General features: G+C 51.7%; 1 pseudogene; it reads right to left on the minus strand.

Annotated features, from left to right (window-relative positions):
• Positions 1 to 1,507: 1,507 nt before the first annotated feature.
• LOC123854755 (high mobility group protein B1-like) overlaps positions 1,508 to 20,210 on the minus strand; it is a 29,012-nt pseudogene continuing 10,309 nt past the window's right edge.

The raw sequence follows: 20,210 nt of genomic DNA on the forward strand, positions 1-20,210 counted from the left end.
GAGAAAACAATAAAACGCTGCAATGCGAAGTGAACGGCGCTGTGCGCTCTGTGGGCCGCGTGGGGCAGGGGCGCAGCAAGCGCGTAAGGAGGGACTGGAGGCGGGGACACAACGTTGGGCGCCCCCTGCTCGGCGGCAGCTGCACCCCGGGGGCGGCAGCGGGCTGGGGCGGCCGGCGGAGCTGCGAGGCCCGGCGGCGCCTGCGAGGGCCGCGGGCTGGGCCGGGAGGCGCCGAGCCGCTTCGAGCCCCCCTCGCGCTTCCCGCGCCCGCAGCCTCCCAGGCCAGGGGCCGGGCTCCCTCTGCTGGCCACTCGCCTCGGGCCGCCGCCCCAGCCCCTCCGCACCGGGACTCCGGGCTCCGTCTCTGGGGCTCCAGGGTGGAAACGCATCCCCTTTCAGCGCCTCTGGTAGGCGGAGCTGCTAAGATGGCTGCACCCTACTCCCTCTCTCCCTTCTGAGGAGCTTGGCCGTGGTGCACCCGATATCGCGGACCCTAGAATCCTTTTCCATCTCTCTGCCTCCCGGACCTCAAAAAGCAACAATTCTCGGGGCGCCAGGCTGGCTCAGTCGGTAGAGCATGCGACTCTTGATCTGGAGGTTCTGAGTTCGGACCCCCAGGTGGATGTAGAGATTACTTAGAAAAAAGGAAGAAAAAAGAAACATTTCTCCTTGTCAGGGTTGTTGACTGGAGTGGCAGAATCTAACCTGAGAGTTCTCCCGTGTAACTCATCTAGATCTCTCGGGGGTGTGGGGAGTGTGGGTCAGTAGGCTACTACCTTTCCTGCCTCAGTTTTCCCTGGTATAATAACGGGCTCCGCGGGGCAATCTCTAGGGGTCCCACTGTGTTAGTCTCCATTAGGCACGTTCTTCCCCGCCCCCTCCCCCGCCTACTTCTGCAAGGACAGCTGCCTCCCATCCTTTGAGCTCATCTCTGCTTCATCCAGCCGACAGGTGTCTCCCGCCCCAAATCCTGGTAGTGGGAAGGGGTGGGAGATGGGCCGTCACTCCTTTAACCCACCCTTGGGTCTATCTATGCGTCACTGAGCCCCCACCTCCTTCCCCGTTCTCTCCTCTTTAAGCCTTGGGAGTCCGTGCAGCCCCGGACTTACACGCTGCCTGCCCACCTAGGGCACTTGGCGGGGCGGGAAGCACGGGTCCCCAACTCACCAGGAACACCAGGAATGGTGAGATGAAGGAAGGGTGAAGGTGGAGTTGGAATTGATAGTATCCAGGCCTCCAAGTGCCCTGGACACCTCCGCGGGCCAACACACTCGCAAGGAAAGAGAACCATGTCCGCCTCTCCCAGGGAGGGAGCTGGACCCAGGCTACGCTGAATTCGGTGAGGGGCTTGGCCAGTGAGAGAGTGAATCGGCGCAGAAGGCTGTCCCAGCCCCCAGAGAGTGGGGGGGAGGGGGGCCAGCTTCTTCGCCGCCTCTGACCTTCCGCAGGCAGCACAGAGAAGGGTTAGTCCAGGAACGGGGCGGGCCAGAGAGACCCCTTTCTCAGCTCAAGTAGAATCCCTCGTGGCAGTGTGCTTATTCGAGGTCGCTTTGGGCTCAAAACGCCCCAAAAATTCGAAGAGCAGGGGCGCGTTCACTTCTTCCGGCTTCTCACTGCACGTCTAGGAAGGAAAGCGGGCAAGAGGCGGCGAGTGCTCAGCACTCGGCTGACACCAGGGGGCAGCACCGACCTCAAGCCGCGTGCAGAGGGGGGATCTCGAGGAGGGTCGCTGCAAACGCTAGGCACGGTGGCCGGCCTCGTTGCGGCCGCATTCTCGCCGCGTGGTTGTTGCCGCGTCCCAGATGGGGCGGAGTGATGCTGCAGGGCCTCGAGAGGCCCCAGGCCCTGAGTGCGGCTTGGGGAGTCGTCCCCCATTCCCCCACCGGCGAGTCTCCTCCCGGAGTCGCCCTCGCGGCGCTCCGCTGGGTCGCAGCAGCGAACCTGAGTTCGGCTGCGGGAACCGCGCGGCCAGCAGCAGGGCCTTGCCCCAGACGAAGGCAAGGCCCCTCCCTGGCCCAATTAAGCTACCCGCCTCCCCTGCCTCACATCCCTCATTGTTCCCCGGATCGCCAATTAGCCCGGGCGCCTCGCATCCCGCCGCTCTGGTGCCCCAAGGCCTTCTTAACCCTTCTGGGCCTGGCACCAGGGGCCCTAGACGGCAGAATGGCCCGCGCGCGGATATGTGTGGAGGGTCTGTTTGGGGTGATGGGAATTGAGGGTTCGCTGCGGGGGCGTGTGCGTTGAGACTGTGGGGTCAGAGAGGGAACTGTGCTTGTGGGTGCGGGATGGTGAGTGTGACTCACGGGATCTTGGGGATCCCAGGGGACGTGGGTGCGGGGGCTCTGTGAGACCCCTAGCGGCGAAGTAGCACGGATCTCGAGACCTAGAGCAACTCACTTCCTCTTAGGTTAACCGTCTTCCGAGCCCCTCCAGCTATCCTCCCCCCCACCCCAAACGCGGCGGCGGAGGAAATGTACAGCATTCGTGGCCTGGCCCCGCCCGCCACCCAGAGGCGCTGAACTGGGGTCCGCCTCTCCCGCGTACCGTGAAGGCCCACTCAGGGCATCCCTTGAAGCTGGAGGGGAACGTTCGGCTTCCTGCTGCCCAGGACCTACACAGGTGAATGCCTCGGCTCGAGTTCCCCACCACCCCCCCTTTTCCCGGATATTGGATGGTTCGAGGGACAGAGTCTCCATGAGATCGAAGTCTAAACGCTGAGCCTGCCTTCTTCCCAGCTTTGGGAAGTACCCCAAATCCAACCCCACTCTTTCCTCTCCTTTGCCGACCTGGATCTCAACGTTTGGAGCACCAGCCCAGCAGGCAGGGGCCGGCGAGGGGCCGAGCGCTCGTGTTCTAGGGACTGGACAGCAGAGGGAAGAGGGCAAAGGGAAAGGAACCTGAGCTCCGGGTCCTCTCCGGGCACTCCCCGGAGAGCGCCCTCGGGAGTGCAGCCTGGTCAGCCCTCGGTGAATGCGTTGATGTCAACGTCGGGTTCGGGGATTCTGATTTGCTCTTGGAGCTCCCTTTGAGCTCTCGGAGGCTCAGATTTGCTCGCCCCACCCCCACCCCCACTCCGAAGCACCCGGTTCCCGGAGGCGACGGCCGCTGCTCTTTTCCCGGTTCCTCCCCTGGGTACCTTCCGCAGTTCCCCGCCCAAAGCAAACCCGCTGCTTGCCCCGTCCGCGAGCCGCGACAACTCCCCAAGTGCCCACGAGATGGCGCTCCAGGCCAGGGGCCAGACCGCGGCCGGCCGGCCGGCCCCAGGCTAGAGCAGGAGGTGGGCGCAGAGATCCACAGATGGGCATGAAGACAGGGCCACGACTGACGTAGTTCCAGGCCTACAGACGGGTACAAGCACCAGAGGGACCAAGAGGCTCCGCAGAGGCCGAATGGGGCTGTGGTGGGGCTGCAGACACACGACCACGAGCGAGGCTTCTTTCCTTCCCCTTGGGACTGTCCTAGGGTGCCAGCTCCCCGACCTGCGAGACCCTGGCTGAAAAACCACCCGGCTACCTTCTGTGTGCCCGGCTGGGCTGGGGACTTCCCAAGGTCCCGACTCTGGCCTTCCATGCCTGTCAAGCGGGGGTATGGGCTTGGGTCCCCCGCATGCCCGACAAACTGCTTTGGCCTGCGGGGCCGACTGGACGGTGCAGCGGTGCGGGATAGGAGGCTGAGGCAGCTCAGCGGCCGAAGGGCGGGATCCAGTGCTCCTCCCGCCCAGAAGTCAGCCTAAACTCCTTCCTCCAGCTCCACACCGTTTCCACTGCGGTCTTGGGCCGGGGGCGGGGGGGTGTGGGGTGGGGGCGTACAGGATGGGGCCCCTGGGACGAGCCCTGCGGAGCTGCTCTGGTGACCTGCTGTAACTCCTGGGCTCCAGAAGCCCTGGGGAAGCTTTGGGGCTGCATTATTCCAGTGGGAGGTGGTGGGGAATGGGGAAAGCACAGCCGGCAGCCTGAGAATCTCTCCCTTGGGTTAAAAGCCACCAAGGCTCTGGGTCAAGTTTGAACGGGAGGGGAAAGGTGAGGCCAGATTGCTACTTTGATTTGGGGTGGGGGGAAGGCTTTGGAAGTCTGATTCCAGCTGACCCTTAACGTTCCTGGATGAGCTCTGGCACTCTGGGAGATCATCTCCTTTATTATTAACTAAAGGCACATAGCTAGAAAGCAGCCCAGTCCACACCAGCTAGGGTGATTTCCAACAGGATACAGTCACCAGCTTGTTGTGACCCCAGCCAGGTGTCTTCCCTGCACTAGGCTTCCAGCTCCCTCCTCTTCAATGTCTAACACGCAGGATAGGATCAAACCTTTGGTACTTCAATAGTTATCTACACATTCATCTACTGCTAGCAGGGGAGTAGGTAGGAGGCTAAGCTCTGGCTCCAGCTGTGAGACCATGGACAATGTGACTTTCTTCTCTGGGCCCCAGAATCCTCTTCCTGAGAATAAGTGGTTTGGGCCAAAATCAATTGGATCTGTGAGTGACCCCTCGACCTGGGTCCAATCCCCAGGGATCCCGCACCTCAACTACTTCCTACAAGAGGCAGAGCCTCTACTTCTATTTAGTGTTTGAGGAACCTAAGCCTGAGGGGTACTGTTGTTGCTGGCGTGCTTGGTTTGGGGGCAGGGCTGGTGGCCAGGATGAATTCACAACTGGGGAAGTGCATTCCAGGTCCTGAAGTTCTCGGGGAAGTGACTGGTTCCAGCTGCCTCAAACCCTTGTGGGACGTGGTTATTTCCTCCCTTACTTTCCACCTTGGAGCAAACTGTAGGCAAGCCACAGACTGGTGGAGGGTGACTTGGCCACCTGGCACCAGTGTGTTGAGTTCCTAAGGAGACCAGGGGACACCAAGGGGGGACATTCTAATGCCCATGTTGAAGGATGCCCCCCACATCTGGGATACCCAAGAGGCTAACTCCTTACCTGTGTGGAAGGCTTTATTCAAAGCACCTGCACCCATGGGCTCCCACTGAACCTTCACTGGCAGGGTGTTGGCTATGAATCCCCATTTCAGGGATAAAGACACTGAGGTTCAGAGAAATAAAAGGAGATGCCTCAGGCTAGCCAGTGAATAAAGGAGGAGGTCTTTTGAAATCCCATGGGCCTGATCCTTGGAAATGTGAGCTGATAAGGGATCAGGGGTAAAGTCAGCCACGGCTGGGAAAGGGCAGGGAGTCTGGGCAAACACCCTCTGGCCCAGCTGAAGGCATTTCCATGAAAGCAGCAGGCCGACTCAGAGCCTAATGCAGGAGACCAGGGCCAGAGTGGCCTCCCTGCTTCACATCAGCCCAGCAGGGCCTGCCAGGGACCCCTGGTGGGGGCAGAGACTTCTGTGTGAAACCATAGCAGGAGTGTCCATGGGTTACCTGAGATGTCACTTAGCAAGGGCTTAGCTCAGACATGGATCAGGTTTGCTCTCCTTATTATTGATTTCCATCCCAAAGAGCGTAAGATATCCTCAGGCCCTAAGGGGAGGAGCTGTAGAGCCCCTACTGTGTGCTTCACACTGGGCTTGCATTTTCTTATTAGTTCTAGGCACTGGGCAGTGGGTATGATTACTCCCATTTTACAGAGGAGAAAACCAAGGCTTGGACATGCCTGAGGTCACACAGCTGCTAAGAAGCAGGTCAGGAGCCACACCAAGGTCTGGCTCCCCCCTAGCCTGTGCTCTTTCCTGGACGCCTCAGATTTCCTGCTCTACAGAACCTGGGGTTTCTGAGTCCCACCAGGCATTTGGCCCAGCCCCATGCAGCTGGCTCTTATGGGACTGGTGCTTATTCAGCCCTGGTCTGGCTGGCCCATTTCTTTGCCCTGTCCCAACTTTGGGTCTTATTCCCTCTTCGAGGGGCTGTCCACCCTTCCAGCTTTGGCCTCTCACAGCTGTCCTGGTGTGTTCATGGCAGTTCTAGTTTTATTATTGATATCATGAGTTCTGAGAAACCCCTTAGAAGTCACCCAGTAGGCACCCTACCTTTCACACACAGACACCCACCCAGATTCCTCCTATAGACAGCCATGCTTGCACACCCATGGAGACACACATAGTGTGCTAATACCCTCCCCCCACAGATACACAGATGTATACATGTATGGACCCCCCCTCACAGGCACACTCATTTAACAACACATACCAACACACAGATATACCTACACACATACACAGACTTGCACACTCACACGGATGCACATGCATGCAAACACGCAGAGATATGCCTACACAAAGACACTTGGTGGTTTTCCACAGAGAAACCACCTCTCCAGACTCTCTGAGGCTCTCCTGAGCCCCCAGTTTGCTGGAACCAAGCCCATTCCCACCCCACCCCTCAGCATCACCACATCTGCTCTGGGAAGGGATATATTTGTTTAAGGTCTCTGTCTCCTATGAGATCATTGGCTCCCTCAAGGGAGGCTGGTGTCTGTTGGGCTTATTGCTAGGTCCCCCGACCTAAAACTGCTTAATAAACACATGGCAGGCGTGTGTAAAGCATTTGCTGAATGGAAGGAAGGAAGGAAGGAAGGAAGGAAGGAAGGAAGGAAGGAAGGAAGGAAGGAAGGAAGGAAGGAAGGAAGGACACCCTTTGGAAGCAGGGCCCACACCTGGTCCCTCCAGGATATACTTGCCCAGGCCCAGAAGCCCCTGCTCCAAGTCCACTTGGCATTGGCCACAGAGAGCCCCTGAGGGCCAACAGGGGCTCCTTTCTGTCCTGAGAAACTGAGTCCCAGGGAGGGTGTACATCTTGCCTGAGGACTTGCCTCTGCAGGAAAATACTCCAGAATGCTGTAGTCTGAATTTTTGTATCATCCCAAAATTCATTACCCAGGTGCTGGTATTAGGAGGTAGACCTTTGGGGAGGTAATTGGGTCACAAGGACAGAGTCCTCATGAATGGGATTAGTGCTGTTATAAAAGAGACCCTTCCCCTTTCCACCATGTGAGGATGTGATGAGACATCTGCCACCCAGAAGAGGTTCCTCACCTGGCCCTGCTGGCCCTCTGATCTCAGACTTCCAACCTCCAAAACTGTGAGAAATAAATGCGTGTGGTTTCTCAGGCACCCTGTCTGTGGTATTATGTTATAGCAGCCCAAGGGGACTAAAGGCCCTCCACGCCCAAGCCCTCCCAGCCCTCCACCCTTCTCTCCAGCCATGCTGGGTGATGCTCTATTTTTGAGAGGCTCTGGGGCCCTCTGGCCTCTGGGCCTTTGCTGCTGCTGAGCCCCTGCCTTGAGTAACAACTTTACCTGCCACCCCAACTCCAGGGCAAGCCTCTCCACCCGGGACCCTTGAGAGGCTCCCAGCAGGTCTGCCCACCCACGGTTCCTGCTAGCCAAGACTTCCTGAAACATGGATGAGAAGGGGTCACTGCCCTATTTAAAGGCCTCCCAAGGGGGCACCTGGGTGGCTGAGTCGGTTGAGCGTCTGCCTTCAGCTCAGGTCATGATCTCAGGGTCCTGGGATCGAGCCCCATATCGGGCTCCCTGCTTTGCAGGGAGTCTACTTCTCCCTTTGCCTCTGCCCTCCCCTGTGCTCTCTCTCTTGCTCAATCTTTCTCACAAATAAATAAAATCTTTAAAAAAAAGTAAATAAAGGCTTCCCATGATCTTGGTGTCCAGAATCCTCAACCTGACAGTGAGTTCTGCCTACGAGCCCCACCCTGCCCCCCTATTCCCCCCACCCCACCCCAGGGCTCTACCCTGACTGTCTACCTACCCAGGTCTAGGTTAATCTTGCCCATCTTGCCTCATGTCTTTCTCACACTCACACGCTCTTCCCTCTGCCTGGGATCTTTTCCTGTCTTCCTTCAAAACTTGGCCTACTGCTCCCTTCTCGGAAGCTTCCCCTTGACCTCCTCCCTTCTGGGTAAGGTGCCCACACACAATGCTCTATAGTTAGTATTCAATGAATGAGTGACTTGGGCTAATCACTTCCCCTCCCCCTTCACTTCCTCCCCTTGGAGATAAGAGTACCTAGCACGAGGCTGGTTTTGGTTGAGATGCTATTTAGAACAGTGGATACTGCTTCTCTGCTCTCCTCCTGAGAGGAGCCCAGGGGCTCCTGGGGATGGGGTCCTGGGGGCCATCTAGAGACAGAGCCAATTCCCCTCTGTCCTGGGCACCTAACCAAAGTTCGGTGACCCCTCCTGCCCTGGAGGCCAGCACAGGCCAATGAGACCTGGCCTCCTGGGGTGATAGGTTATCAAGTCCCTGAGCCTGGGGAAGCTGGCCTAGACTTGAGCGCCTGTGTGTTGGGGTGTCTGTGGCTGGGGACAGAGCCCCCACAGCGGACTGTTCTGCTGCAGAGAAATCCTGAGGGCCATGAACCCCAGTGGACATGTCCCTTGACGGGGCCTCCTCTCTCTCCTACAGAACCCAGGCCCAGGGAACGGGTGTTTCTTCCTGGAGGGTGGTTTGCTGGTGACCTGACTGCTCAGTGGGACCTGCGAGCTCCCTGGGCCACGCGGCAGTGGCGACCTCCTACCACTAGATGGAGATCTGGAGTTGTCCAGGCCTGGAACCTAGGGCTCTGGCTTCTGTGGCCCAGAGTCCCTGCCCCTCCTGCCTTAGGCCTGTTTCAGTTCAACTGTTCCCAACCTTCCTGACTGTTGCCTCTGGGGGATCCAAGCCTGCGTCCTGTGCCTCCATTCTAATTTCTGGCTAGGTCCTGCTGCCAGGCAATGAGGCTGAGGGAAGTGAATGACCACGGACTTCGTGTAGCCAGAGTCCTGAGTTCAAATTCCAGTTGCACGTCTCGCTCTGTGGCTTTGACCCCTTGAACCTCATGTGTCCTCATCTCTAAAAAAAAAAGGCCTTGTGTCTACTTATTCTGCAAAGGGCAAGAGGAAACGTGGCTCCCTGACTGCCACACAGAGAGGGTGGGGAATTGTATTGCTCCGGCTCAGAAGCTGACCCAGGAGGAGGGACTGAACACAAGGCGGTCCCCATTTGCCTCATCCAACCTTCCCCTGGAGCTCCTTGCTCTCAGGGCCCTGTGGGGCCCCAAGGAAGCATGGCCCCGTCCCCTCCAGGTTGCCCACAGGCAGGCATAGGATAGAACATGGCAGGGGGCGCCTGGCTGGCTCAGTGGGTGGAGCGTGGGACACTTGAGCTCAGAGTTGTAAGTTTGAGCCCCTTGTTGGGTGTAGAGATTACTTAAAAATAAAAGCTTTTATTTATTTATTTTTAAAGAGTTTATGTATTTATTTGAGAGAGAGCGCACAAACAGGTGGGGAGAGGCAGAGGGAGAGCAGGCTCCCCACTGAGTAAGGAGCCTGATGCAGGGCTCAATCCCAGGACCCTGGGATCATGACCTGATCCCAAGGCAGATGCTTAACCAACTGAGCCACCCAAGCGCCCCCAAAATAAAATTTAAAAAAAAAATTTTTTTTTTTTTAAAAGAACATGGCAAGTTCACAGGGAGGTGAGAATAAATGGCTTTGGGCTGGTCATCCTCCAAGATAGGGCAACCCCACATTCCTTCTGCCTGGAATGCCCTTCTGCCCCTTCTCCCATGTCCTCTGAATATTTCATTATATTCTAAGGCTCAGGCCAAAAGTCCTTCACTTCATCATGCCTTATCTGACTCCTCCTCCCTCCAATCCTGGGCTCCCACAGTCCTGGTATATCCCTCTCTGCTGGGAACAGCTCCTCAGGCCAGAGATTTGGGGCTGGGTTTGGGCTTCTGGCACAGAGAAGATGTTTAATGCACATACAAAACATTGCCAGAAAATGAGGAAGACTTCATGGAGAGGTGACCTGGAAAGATGGGAGCACATTTCAAGAGCGCAGGGGCAAAATGCTGGGGTTGTGTGGGGAAGGGGGCGCCATCCCCAGCTCAGGAAAAGATGTGAACTTACTCAGGGCAAATGGCCCTGAGAGGAAGGTAGGTCCAGGAGGGCGGAGGTAGGAGCAAGACCTGGGGAGGAGAGGAACTGGTTCCTTAGAGGGTCTCCTTGGAACCCCCAACCCGAAATTCCTCGCTGTCTGGCCACAGTGCTGGGGCCAGGGCTTGGGACTCATCCAGCCCTTCTCTGGGGGTCATGACCCCATCCCCACGCCTTCCTCTCCCCACCACACCCCATCTTCTCCTCGGCCACCACCTAGGGGGGAATCAGTGGAGCCAAGACCTGTGATAAGGCTGGAAGGCCAGGTGGCTTCCCGAGTGCCCCACTGGGGGCAGTTTTCAATTCTTTGGTTTACCAGGGGGCAGAATGGGAAGAGCTTGGACTGTGGAGTCAGATGGACCTGATGTCCCCCTGGCTCTGCCACCCCTCCGCTGGGTCACCTGGGGCAAGTGGCTCCCCCTCTCTGAACAGAGTGTTTCCTCACCTGTGAAACAGTAATGAGAGCATCCCCCTCTCCCCACCAGGTTGTCCTAAGGTTTAAGGGACGAATGCATTTTACCAAAATGGAATTAGATAGTGGTGATTGTTATACAACCTGAAGTTGTATACTCTTTATCCTCCCCGAGGGCCCAGGAGTAGACTCTGGTCCCTGATCCCCCTGCCCTGCTCTGCCTCTCACGGTGGTTCCTGGTTTTCCTTGCACACACACCAACCCCACCCCACCCCCCACCCCCCACCCCCCCCACCCCCGCCCCACCTTGCCTTTCCTTACATGGAGGCTGGGCCCTGGTCCTGGCTGAGCCTGAGCCTTGGGCTGGCTTGTGGCATCTATATAGCTTGTCCTCAGGCCCCCTCCCATGGCCTTGCATGCTGACCTCCTAAATGTTTTTCCAGACAATGCCTGTTTTCCAAACCTTCCACACTCTCCCACCTCACTGGTGGCAACTGACCCTTCCCAGGGCTCCCTCCCTTGGATCCATGCTGTGGGGGCCCATTCAACTTGCGGTGTCTCCTCCCCCAGATGCCACGCTGGCAGCTTCCTTCAGCATCTGGGGGTCAGATTCTGGCCTGGGTCCCAAGGCTTCACTTCAGAGGCCCAGAAGTCCCCTGCCCCATCACACAAAGGCACTGCTTCGTAAGCCCCGGGCCAGGGCTGAGATTTCCCTTCTCCCCTATTGACAGGCAGGACCACTGAGTTCAGAGAGCCCGGTGCGGGCTCCACAAATGGGAAACGTGAAGGACGGATGAGCCCAGGGAAGCCGAACATGGAGCTTGAGATGATTTCATTCTAAATCACCTGGCTCTTCCTTGCTTCAGGTGGCTCCTCCCCAGAGTTCATCGGTCTTTCCCCGCAGGAGGGATGTGCCGGAGAACCTTCACCTGTTCACACACCAGAACTAGCCAAGCCTGCTTCTCACCATGTGGGGAGCCAGAGGTCTCTTCCCCATGGTGAAAAAGGCAGAGGCCACGAAGAGTTTAACTTTCTCGCTTTTACATGACTTCAACAAATAGGTATTAAACAGCTTCTACACTATTGTATGCCGGGCTTCATCCTCGCTCTCTCAGAGGCCCTGGTCTCCTTGGTTTTTTGGGGTTTTTTTCATTCTTTTTAAAAATTGAGATATAATTTGCATACCATAAAATCCACCCTTTAAAGTGTAACAATTCAGTGGGTTTTACAACATAAGGTTGTATAACAATCACCACTATCTAATTCCAGAACATTTCCATCATCCCCAAACCAAACCTTGACCCATTAGCAGTCACTGCCCCTGCCCCCAGCCCTTGGCATCCAATAATCTACTTTCTGTCTCCGTAGATTTGCCTATTCAAGACATTTCATATAAATGGAATCATACAATTTGTGGGTTTTTTTGTGGCTGGCTTATTTCATTTAATGTAGGATTTTCAAGGCTCATCCACATTGTAACATGTATCAGTGCTTTCATTCCTTTGTAAGGTTGAATAATACTCCGCTGTATGGATATACCACAGTTTGTTTCTCCATTTGTCTTTTGGATGGACATTTGGTTTGTTTCCACTTTTTGGCTATTGTGAATAATGTTGCTGTGGTCCTTCATGTGAAGTCTTTATGTGGACATGTGTTCTCATTTCTCTTGGAGTTGATGTTTAGGAGTGGAACTGCTGGGTTAAATGGTAACTGTTCAACTTTTTGAGAAACTGCCAAACTGTTTTCCAAAGTGGCTGTACCATTTTATATTCCCACCAGCAATTCCTTGCCATTTTTGGAATATGCCAGGCATGCTCCTCTTTGCTCCCCAATTTCTTGCTTAGAAAGGCTAGGCTTTACAAAATTGTAACCCATCCTCACCCTCTCCACTCTCCTCTTTGATTGTTGTTGTCATTACTGACATCTGACACACTATGCATTTTTTACTTTATTTATTGTCTCCCCTCATTAGAATGTGAGCTTTGTTTTATTCATTGTATTGTTCCTAGCACAGTGCCCAGCACTTAGCACCTGCTCAGCAAATGTTCATTGAGTAACACATGAATGAAGGCATGGATGGCATTGTGCTAGGCACCCGGGGTAGAGTACGGTGAAGCCTCAGAGGGGTGCCCCGAGTGTCACCAAGCTTGGACTCTGCCTCCACCTGTCAAATCTGTCATGGCGGCTCAACCCAGACCATTCATGCTCTCACCCTCACCAGCCACGGTGAGGGGGGACCGAACCTCTTCCCTAAGCTAGACAGAAGGTGGGGGAGGCAAGTTTATTCACCATGCAGTCATTACAATAGGCCCACCTGTCAGATAGGACACTGTTGATAGACAAGGGAACAGTTTAGTCAAGGATTTGAAAGGTGGCAATTGGAGAGGGCAGTAGACTTGATGGCAGTGCCCTGCATCAGTCCTGTCTGTCCCCCTCCAGGACCCAGGCTGCCTCAGACCCTGGATGTGAGAGCTGCTTGACAGGAAAGGATGTTAGCTTTTCCCATGCCAGGAATGAGGGACAGACCATCCCAGCTGCAGAGCTGACCCAGTGGGTCTTTTATGGCCTCACCTCAGCTGGCCTCCAGAGGCACATTAGTCAAGAATCCTTCTGTAGCATGGGACAGAAATCCAGTTCAAGCTGAAGAGAAGGAGCAGTTCACTGGAGCATATGGTACTTAGAAGTGCAGGGGAGGGGGCAGCCAGTCTTCAGAATGCTGACAGCCAGGGACACACATGTCCTGGACTCTCCCACTCTTGTTCTCCTCTCTCATTTGTTTTTCTTTGCATGTTGGTTTCATTCTTTCCTACCATACATGGGGTTCTTCATGGGACAGGGAGCTTGGCTATGGAAATCAGCTTAGTGGCCCTGCCGCTCTCCTCAGAACAACCCAGAGAAACAGTTTGGCCCAGCTGTGATCATGTGCTCACTTCCCTCATTCACCCGCACAAACAGTCCATTCCCATCTGCAACTATTGTCGGTATGGTTACACCAGAAAACCAGGCAGGCTTGTTAGTCTCTCACATAATGCTTGCTAGGTACTAGGTACTTTGCAATATGATTTCTTTTAATCCACACAACTGCCCTGCAGAAAAATATACTGGTCAGGCCTTTTTTGGCTCCTACTGACAGAAGCCCAGCTCAGATTAGCTTAAGCCAAAAAAGGAATTTATTGCTCACATAACTGATAAAAACAGGAGTGGACTTTAGGCATAGCTGGATCCAGGGAGTCAGATTAGTCTGGGCTATCTCTCACTATCTCCAGCTCTTTTTTTTTTTTTAAGTTTATTTATTTTGGGGGGAGCCTGGGTGGCTCAGTTGGTTAAGCATCTGCCTTCGGCTCAGGTCATGATCCCAGGGTCCTGGGATTGAGCCCCACGTCAGGCTTCCTAACTCAGCTGGGAGCCTGCTTCTCCCTCTCCCTCTGCCCCTCCCCTGTACTTGTACTCTCTCTCTCTCAAATAAAGAAATTCTTTAAAAAAAAAAGTTTATTTTTTTAAGTAATCTCCATATCCATTGTGGCATTCAAACTCACAACCCCAAGATCAAGAGACACAGGCTCTTCCAACTGAGCTAGCCCCTCACTAGCTCCAGCTCTTTTAAAATTTTTGTAAAGTAGGCTCCACACCCAATGTGAGACTGGAACTCACAACCCTGAAACCAAGAGTCATCTGTTCTACCGGCTGAGCCAGCCATGCGCCCCTTAGCTCCAGCTCTTAACCTGACTCCCCTCTGTATTGGCTCAGGCACATTCTGCCCACACAGCTGGAAAGATACACAAGGCATCCAAAGCCCAGATGTCCTTTATAGCCCTCAATACCAGGCGAAGAGAGGGGCCTGCTCTCTGTATGTAGAGCAAACTACTTGAGGAGACTCTGACTGGTTCCTATGAAGGTCACCTATCTACTCAGTGGACAGAAGAAAGGCAACCCTAATTGGCCAGGCCAGGTCACATGCCCACCCCTGCAGCCAGAAGATAGGATAGACCTATGGGTTGTGGTGCCACCAGAACTGGGAAGGAACAAACAGATTGCATGGCCAGCTGTCGTTGGAATAATTTTCCTATTGTACAGATTAGGAAACTGAGACATGGGGAGATTAAGAAATTTGCCAGGGCTCTATGTACTAGAGATTCAGCTGGGATTCAAACCTGTCTGTCTGCTCTTCCCAGAACATTACCCTGCCCCCTTTTATTATTTTATTTTTATTTTTAAAAAGTATTTATTTATTTATTTATTTATTTATTTTATTTGGGAGGGGTGCAGAGCAGAAGGAGAGAGAATCTCAAGCAGACTCCACTCCCCAATGCAGGGCTCAATCTCATGACCCTGAGATCATGACCTGAGCTGAAACCAAGAGTAGGGCGCTTAACCCACTGAGCCACCCAGGAGCCCCTGCCCCCCTTTAAAGTGATATTAAAACATCACCTGAACAAGTAGATTCTTCCCAGCACCCCTTGCAGCAGCTGTCACAGAGAGGATGCCCTGGTAGGAGGGGGTGGCCACATGCTCAGATTAAATTTTTTTATAAGCCCTGCTCCATGATTGAAAGAGTCTCTGAGGTCATTAACTCCTGTTGCCATACTGAATCAGTAATCCATCACCTGGCCTCTGTTTGGACATTGCCCGTGACAGGGAACTCACCACCTCCCTACCCAAGATAGGTAGCTTATTCCAGATGTGAACTAGTCTAATGGTTAAAAACATCCCCAATGGTTAGAGACAGAGCAGTTTGGGCTGGCTCCTGATCGTCTGTTTGTCTTCATTCATCTGTAGGAAAGCTTTTGCATTATAAGTGGAAGAGTAGACAGAAAGGCAGAGGGGGAGCCATTTAAATATTTGAAAGTTGTCATGCACCCCTTCCTCTAACCCACCCAGTCATCTCTCCAACTTCCTTAACTGCTCTCCATTAATAAGAATACTAGTGAGAATATAATAATAATAATAATAAATTATTCTATCCCTGGGGGCAGCATCTATAGTCTCAAGAGCCCTCTAGAAAAATGTGAGCCTCAGTGAGTAGAGCACAGAACACAGGGGTCTCTCTCCTCCTTCACTGGTTTAACTAGAACCCAACATCTCTTGGTTTTGGTAGCCATGAAACACTGTTGACTTAAATTGGTTCTATGGGGTCTGCTGTTTAGCCACATCACCTCTCCGTTGTGGACAGTGACACTGACATTTTTTTTTAATCAAAAGTGGTGGGTCAGGGGTGGCTCAGTCGGTTAAGTGTCCAACTCTTGATTTTGGGTCAGTTCATGATCTCAGGGTTGTGAGATAGAGCCCCACATTGGGCTCCGTGCTGGGTGTGGAGCCTGCTTGGGATTCTCTCTCTCCCTCTCGCTCTGTCCCTCCCCCACCCCTCTCTCCCTCTCTAAAAAAAAAGAAAAAAAGTAATGGGTCAATGGTGGTTTTTTGTTTTTGTTTTTGTTTTTTTGCAGAAATGAAAAAAAAACATCTTAAAATTCATATAGAATTTCAAGGAACCCTACATAGCCAAAAACAATCTTAAAAAAGAAGAAAACTCATGTTCCCCAATTTCAAAACATCCTACAAAATTAATATGATTAAAACAGTGGCATTGGCATTAGGATAGAGGTATAGACCAGTGGGGTAGAATTGAGAGCCCAAAAATAAACCTTCACATCTGTGGTCAATTGATTTTCCACAACAGTGTTGAAACTATTCAATAAGGAAAGGACAGTCTTATCAACAAATGGGGCTGGAAAAACTGGGCATCCCTATGCAAATAATGAAGTTAGACTTTTACCTCATACTGTATATAAAAATTACTCAAAATAGATCAATGACCTAAATTTAAGAGCTAAAACTGTAAAACTCTTAGAAGGAATCATGGGGGGAAAATCTTCATGACTTTTAGATTTGGCAATGGTTTCTTCAATATGATACCAAAGCACAAGTGACAAAAGAAAAAAATAAATAAATTGGACTTCACAGAATTTAATACTTTCGTGCATCAAAAGACATCATCAAGAGAGTGAAAAAGCAACCAACAGAATGGAAAAAAATCTTGCAAATCACAAATCTGATAAGGGTTTAATATCCAGAACATATAAAGAACTCCTATAACTCAGCAGCAGAGAGACAAACATCCAATTTAAAAATGGGCAAAGGAGGGGCCTCTGGGTGGCTCGTTGGTTAAGCATCTGACTCTTGATTTTGCTCAGGTCATCTGACTCTTGATTTCAGTTCAGGTCATGATCTCAGGGTCGTGAGATGGAGGCTCCCGTCAGGCTCCACTGAGCGCTGAGCATGGAGTCTGCTTAAGTTTCTCTCTCTTTCTCCCTCTGCCCCTCCCCTCCCAGAGCGTACGTGCTCTCTTTCTCTCTCTAAAAAAATTTTTTTAATTAATTAATTAAAATGGGTAAAGGATTGTGAATAGATAGTTCTCCAAAGAAGATATACCAATAACCAAAAAGCACATGAATAAAAGCGCTCAACATTTTTAATCATTAGGGAAATTCCAATCAAAATCATATTAGATACTACTTCATACCCACTAGGATGGCTAGAATTAAAACAAAACAAAACACAATCAAGTGTTGGCAAGGATATGGAGAAACTGGAATGCTTGCATACCGGTTGGGAACCTAAAATGGTGCAGCCACTGTATAAAACAGTTCGGCAGTCCTTCAAAAAACTAAAGAACTACCTCATGATCCAGGAATTGTACTCCTGGGTATATACCCCTAAGAATTGAAAACAGGGTCTCAAACAGACACTTGCATACCCATGTTCATTAGAGCATTATTCACAATAGTTGAAAGGTAGATACAGCCTGCGTGTCCATCAACATATGCATGTATAAATAAATTATGGTTCACATGTACAAGAGAATATTATTCAGCCATAAAAAGAAACGAAGTTCTTCAACATGGATAAAACTTGAAGACATTATGCTAAGTGAAATAAGCTAGATACAAAGGGACAAATATTGTAGGATTCCACAGAATCTAGAATATCTAGAATAGGAACATTCTTAAGAGACAGAGAGGAGGCTAGAGGTTACCAGGGGCTGAGGGAAGGGGGAAATGTGGAATTATTGCTTAATAGGTGCAGTTCCTGTTTAGGGTGATGAAAATGTTTTGGAAATAGATATTGCTAATGGTTGCACAAAATGTGAATGTACTTAATGTCACTGAACCGTACAATGAAAAATTATTAAAATGGTAAATTTTACATCATCAATGTTTTACCACAATTAAAAATTTTTTACATGATTAAAATGGCAATTTTTATGTTGTATATATTTTACCTCAGTTAAAAAAAATAAAGAGCAGAGCTGCAAGTTCTAAAAATACCTTCAAGGTGAACTTCAGAAAGTGTTCCTCTTCCTGTGGTTAAAATTGAGTGGCGTGCCTTCATTTCAGCTCCCATTTATTTTTATTTTTTTAAAGATTTTATTTATTTATTTGACAGAGAGACACAGCCAGAGAGGGAACACAAGCAGGTGGAGTGGGAGAGGGAGAAGCAGGCTTCCCACAGAGCAGGGAGCCCGATGCAGGGCTCGATCCCAGGACTCCGGGATCATGACCTGAGCCGAAGGCAGACGCCTAATGACTGAGCCACCCAGGCGCCCCTCAGCTCCAGTTTAGTCCCTCAACCTACAAGATGCACTTGGAGAGGGAACAGATTACACAACCATATGCGGTGACCACATGCTCGATTTTAGACTTAATGTCTGTTTCTGGTTGGTCAAGATCATGTTGGGTCTTCATTTTGTTATCCAGTGTACTTGCCATCTCCCCAGCTCTGTGACACTACTGGACTGGATTACACCATCTTCCACACCATTGACTGAAAGGTCAAACTCGGCAGAACTCTGTGGCTCCTCAGTAGAGACCTCCTGCCAGATTTGTACTCTGGGGGTACGGCCATCTAACTGCCACTCGTCCTACCTGTGCCTCTGGAGTATCTGGAGTAACTCATCATCATGTCTTGTCCTGCCTCCTTCCTCACCAGTCTCCTCCACATTTTCCCACATTGTCCTCAAAGATGTCTTAAGAAGTAGACCAAAGGCTTTATTGCACTCCAGACACAGGGTATCTCCTTCGTCTGCCAGTCTGGACAGCCTATTACAAAAGAAAATGAGATTATTTTGGCCCACCCGAATCTTTCAGGGAGGGGGATAATGTGGGGCAATGGTTTTCCAACTTGTGCATGCATGAGGATCTCCTGGAGGGTGACTACTAGGCTCTGCCCACAGAGTTCAGATTCAGGACGTCCAAGTGGGGCCCCAGCACTTGCATATCTAGTAAGTTTCCAGTGATACTAAGGCTACTGGTCCAGGGACCACATCAGGTACAAGAGCAAATGCTTTGGAGTCAGGTAGACCTTACCTTGCTTGAGCATCAATTTCTTTGAAACCAATCTCACCTCATGGAGTAGCTATGAATTAAAGAGGGAATGCATGAAAACACTCAGCTTGGTGCCTAGCACATAAGGGATCAATAAACACTGACTCCTAGTAATATGCCTAGTAATGAATTGGTGCTGGCTGTTCTTCAGAACAGCTCACAGACCGTTGCTGGATCATCCATCTGCAAACTGGAGTAGGGGTTGGTCAGTTACTGGTTCTTAGCTTTTCTTGGTTTCGCCTGGGTAGTGGGTAGGCTTCAAAATTGGTTACCTGAAGAAAATAGATGGATTCACTAAGGAAGAAGGAAGAGAAGAGTATAAATCCTTCAAGTGGGAGGAAGGAGCCCTGGCTGAACCAGGGGAAGGACCCTTCTACCCACTGCTTCTCTTTTACCTTTTAGCTGGTTACTTGTGATGCTCTCAGAATCTTACTTTACACAGCCCATTCTTAGATATCAGGTCAAGAAATGGGTGCCCAGCCTAACCTGGCTCCCAGGCACGGAAAACCTCTGCCCCAGATGGATGGGACTCCCAAAGCAGCCCCCCAGCTGCAGGCCAGCCACACCCCGAGCATCCTCATTCCTGCCACACCTCAGACACTGAGCTCCCCACCCTACTCTTGAGATGCATGTTTCAAAACTGAGATGTCACCTCAGCTTCTGTTCCCGAGATTGTGTGTTGGTTCCTGCCTGGTCCTTCTACCTCAGGGGCAGTCCCCAGGCTCAAAGGTTGAACAGGACTGGTGGACAGAACCAGCCAGGCAGTAGATTCACCTACCACCTCTGCCCCCTTTCCAAGCCCACAGGCCTGGACTGAGAGGCCCTTCCCACTGCTTACATCCCTCCCCCCAACTTTCCCAGACCCTAAAGAATGTCCAAGAGCTCCAAGAACCATAGGGGCAGAGCCTGCCCCGGGATGCACTTCATACCTGCTGCAGGTAAAATGAGGCAGTGGTTCTGGGGCTGGACTGCTTATCCATGTAACCATGGATATGTTCATGAAGCTCCTGGTACCACACATGGTTTCCTCCTTTGTCAGATTGAAGCTAATGATCTTACGTGCCTCAGAATTGCCGAGATTACATGGGATATTTTATGGCTAGTGTTTAGGACAGATCCTGACACATAGGAAACTCTTAATAATATTGACTTTTATTACTATTAGTTTCTGGACCAGAGTTTTTAATTTTTTTTGTTTTTATTTTTTTTAAGATTTTATTTATTTATTTATTTATTTATTTATTTATTTATTTGACACAGAGAGAGAGAGAGAGAGCACAAGCAGGGGGAGCAGCAGAGGGAGAGGGAGAAGCAGGCTTCCCACTGAACAGGGAGCCCGATGTGGGGTTCAATCCCAGGACCCTGGGACCATGACCTGAGCCGAAGGCAGACGCTTAACGACTGAGCCAGCCAGGTGCCCCATGGGCCAGAGTTTTTTTAAACTACTGATATTTCACCTTCTCTAGTAGGTTTGATAGTGTCTCCCCTTCCCAAAGATATAGAAAGTCCTATCCCCTGGTACCTGTGAATAGGACCTTATTTGG

The sequence above is a fragment of the Mirounga angustirostris genome, unplaced genomic scaffold (assembly GCF_029215605.1).
Source record: "Mirounga angustirostris isolate CCGP_5_RB_7025 unplaced genomic scaffold, mMirAng1.0.hap1 SCAF_17, whole genome shotgun sequence".
NCBI lineage: Eukaryota > Metazoa > Chordata > Mammalia > Carnivora > Phocidae > Mirounga > Mirounga angustirostris.